Consider the following 3,944-nt stretch of genomic DNA (forward strand, 5'->3'; position numbering starts at 1 on the left):
CCGGGATGTAGGACCTGCGGTACCTCTCCTTCCTCTGACCGACGGGATAAAATCTAGGTGCCCTTGAGCAAGGCCCTTAACCCCCAACCGCTCCAGTGGAGCTGCTCAGTGGCAGCAGATCTGACTGTGCTTGTACTGGGCTGCTTCCAGGTATGAATGTGTAACTGTGTGTATGTTATCAAGGTGTTCCTGCAAATGAGATGCTTCCTCTCAGTGATCCTTTCCTGAATAAATAGAGAGCCGAAGTCCCGCCCCTTCCATCTGTCTCTGTGGGTCCTATCTCCGAAACGATGGTCAATGGCGAAAAAATTATTTCCTGGTCCCGAGCGACTTGTGCCTTGGATTACACATATGTCACAAAAATCTTTTTTGCAAGATAGTGATGTAAAAGGCTATGGGAAGATATGTAATTTGACGGACTACAAGTCCCAGTGGCTTACTTGACGTCACCATATTTTCCATCCACTTCCTTCAAATAGCTGCAGCTCTCAATATGACCCCACTGATAAATGTATTATTTATTTTCACCTCTTTTGATACTTCTGCCTTTGTCTTGGAAGAAGACGGTAAGGAGACGGCCATATTTCTCTAGTGACGTATATTGTTTTAAAAAAGAAAAGTAGTTCACTAAGCGATCTCACACAAAACCTGATGTTGTTCAACTTCTTTACGTCAAATTGTTTATCTCTTGACATGCAAAATTAACTTTTAACCCTCATGTTGTCTTTGGGTCAAATTGACCCGTTTTCCTATATCAATGTTCTTTTTAATTCCCCAAAATAACATGATTGACTCCACCCAAAGCTCTTTGGCAAGTACACATCTCTACTTTCATTAATTTTGGGGCGTCTTATTCAATTTTAATGAAGTGCTGTTGAAATAGCATTGAGTAAAAGTTGACATATTCCAGTCTGTGATTATCCATCAACACAGAAACATCCAATATTTGCGGTTTCTAGCTTCTTTAAAGGGAAAATTGCACATGCTTTTCGGCATAAACGATGAATTAATAATTGCAGCCCTAGTAGGTATTTTAGAGAAAAAATACCATGTATTACCATGTTTTAAAGTTTTTGACCCCATTTAAACTTCATGCTTTTGACATCAAAAGAAGCAACCCCCAAAAAACTGTGAATGCAACCAAGAGGCGTTCAAGATAAATGGCACAATTATGGTGTAACAATACAAATATCTTGATCAATATATCACTTTAATCCTCAAAAGATCAAATTTTTCAAAAGCCGGAGTGAAAATATTGATCAACACTTTAAGATGCGCCTTTATTTGAAATTCCCACTTTATATTTGTGTTTTTATTGAAAGGAGTAGCTTGTTTTTAAATGAAATGTCTGGAATGGCTTAGTAATGAAACTATCATATCATATTTTAGATCTATTTGTAAGTATAAGTGTAACTGTTGTGTTAAATGGGCTCATGTATCGTCTTGTATTGGTCGCAGACCCCTGAACTGAATCAAATCGAAATGGATCTATAGTGTGTTAGTTTCAGGAGAAATTCTAAGGAATGACAACAACACTATCGACGCGTCCACATGTGCAAGCCTCCGTGATCACGCATGTTGCTAGTAGCCAAGAAGGACACATGATGGTTAAAAAAACATGATGGGGAAGCCCGGATAGCTCAGTTGGTAGAGGGGCGCATATAGAGGCTTACTCCTCAACGCGGCGGGCCCCGAGTTCAACTCCGCCCTGCGGCCCTTTGGTGCATGTCACCCCCCCCCCCCCCCCCCAGAAAACTCACTGCTGTACGCTTTCAGCAACAATAAGGGAATAGGATATGTTCGTACTGTGGACATGTGAGTTAAAATCAAATCATATACACCAACAGTTCACACACTGAACTAAACTATGCAGAATTATCTTCTATCTAAAATCAGCATCCACTGCTGAGCCAACATTTAGACCTGTTCCCACGACACACAACTATTTCTAAATGAGGCATTTGTCAACTTGCCTGAACACGGTGAACGGTGAACTAGCAGGGTGAGGGGGGGAGGGGGGTTGAAGTGACTGGAACTTTCCAAGATAACAGAAGACAAATGTCTGATTGTTAATTAGGGGTCAGAGATTTGATGCGAGGCCAAAAAGTGAGTAAGAGAAGAGAGGGTCATTGTGTGAGGGAAAACAAAGGATGTGATCAGAGACTCGTCTACCCAGACTCGGCGAGGGACTGAGGACAGACGGGAAAGACAGGCTCAGGAGTTTCCACTAAAACACAGCGTGCCAGTGTAAACACAACGGAGTTGGGCTGTGTCTAAATGTACAGGTGCACTGGAACTATGGCAGGCAGGGAAACTATACTTTCATTCATAGTGCAGTCCTTTGGTAAACTGCCTATTGATGTACAGGTGTGTTTTAACATTAAGCCTCTGAGGACAAAAGACACCTCAGCAAGTCCAAGCTATGTTTGACAACACTCCTACTCAAAAAGCGATACTGCAAAATGTAATCTACATATATGCAAAAATGCCTTTTAGACCTCAGAGGGTTAAGCACAACAAAGTAGGGGTGGGGGGAAAAAACCCCAGTACATCATAGTATTGCGATATTTTCAATGGCAATACTGTATCATACACAGTCACCAAGTATCCATCTTTATTATATGTGTGTTGGTCAGTTTGTCTGCTCGATAATCCATTTTGCAGCAATCAAATTGAAGTGAGATGAACAGAGAAATGTATCCTTTAGATAAAACAGATGTTGACAAAGTTTCCTTTTGGGGACGTCATTTGAAATGGGGAAAAAAATTAGAAGTTGGAAAAAAAAGGTTATAAATTTCAATATATGCAGAATATTGAATGTTTAAAATCAAAATAACATCGTATCGTGGCACAGTATGTGATGAATGTATTGGGAGGCGTCTGGTGATTCCCCCCCCCCCACTACAAGCTGGAGGCAGAAACTTATTATTTTCATTAATTTCTAACACAAACTGCAACTCCACTACGCTCTGCAAAAGTGAACTCAGAGTCAACTTTGGCGAACGGGCGGGGGACCTCGATGCTAATTTACAGGTCCAAGCCAGACTCCTCTTCAAAGCCAGATGTATCACAAGACCAACCAGACCAAGCTCCGATATCGCGAGACCATTATACGAGAGTCGGTAATCCGCGGAACTATCACACCTCGAATTCATATGATGGTCATTTATTTATTCTTCTTTGGAGCATTTCTCCTGTATTTGGCCCCACAGCTCCCAGCAGCAGAGGGGGGGGGGGGGGGGGCCCGTCCAACCAGCCATAAGTTACAGACAGAAGCTAACTGTGTGGTTTGGGGAGGAGAACGACCAACAGGGCCAAAGTGACCTGTAACATCACCACTGCTCATGCAGATGAACACTTTACGGGCTAATGAAACTTTAATGTCGCACACCGGCGGTTCGACACAGCCGCATGTATAATTCATAGAGTGGAGATGGAGAGACAGCATCTGGTTTATGTACAGTGTCTCAGCCGCGGTGTAAAACACACACGGCAGGCATGGTGGGGGGGGGGGGGGGGGGGGGCAAGCTTATGAAAGTAAATATGGTGCAAACAAATGCTTGTAGACTTGAGCAATCGTAGAATACAATGTGAGAACAAAATACATTAGACAGACTTTATTGTCATTCAACTTAAAAACAAGTTTAAATTAAAAAATTAAAAACTCTCAATTTAGCCTTGTGTTGTCTTCCCGCCGAAATTGAAAATCCCCAACCATCAATGTTTTTAAGTTTTTTACAATTTTTTTCAACAATTTTGACGTTTTTCTCAATGTTTATCACTTTGACGTTTTCAACCATACGGAACACTAACTTATACCTTTAGTTTTACAGTTATTTTTGGAATTTATGGTCAATAAACCTCATTTATAGGAAATCCTACCTAATGTTTGAGTTAGAAAGCAGAAATTAGGAATTATTGAGACTAAAATAAAGGAACATGAT

General features: G+C 41.2%; 1 protein-coding gene and 1 long non-coding RNA gene across 2 annotated transcripts in view; one reads left to right on the top strand and one right to left on the bottom strand.

The window, feature by feature from the left end:
* clmna (calmin a) overlaps positions 1–3,944 on the top strand; it is a gene marked incomplete at its 5' end in the record, with an annotated part of 44,348 nt that overhangs the window by 23,849 nt on the left and 16,555 nt on the right.
* Positions 1–3,944, bottom strand: part of LOC116669804 (uncharacterized) — a 13,121-nt gene that overhangs the window by 6,609 nt on the left and 2,568 nt on the right. Inside the window, exons 3-4 of the long non-coding RNA XR_004326856.1 lie at positions 2,380–2,455; positions 642–648 (exon numbers count right to left, since the gene is read on the bottom strand). This is a non-coding gene — a long non-coding RNA (uncharacterized LOC116669804). The remainder of the gene's footprint in view (positions 1–641; positions 649–2,379; positions 2,456–3,944) is intronic.

The sequence above is a fragment of the Etheostoma spectabile genome, chromosome 20 (genome assembly GCF_008692095.1).
Source record: "Etheostoma spectabile isolate EspeVRDwgs_2016 chromosome 20, UIUC_Espe_1.0, whole genome shotgun sequence".
Lineage (NCBI taxonomy): Eukaryota > Metazoa > Chordata > Actinopteri > Perciformes > Percidae > Etheostoma > Etheostoma spectabile.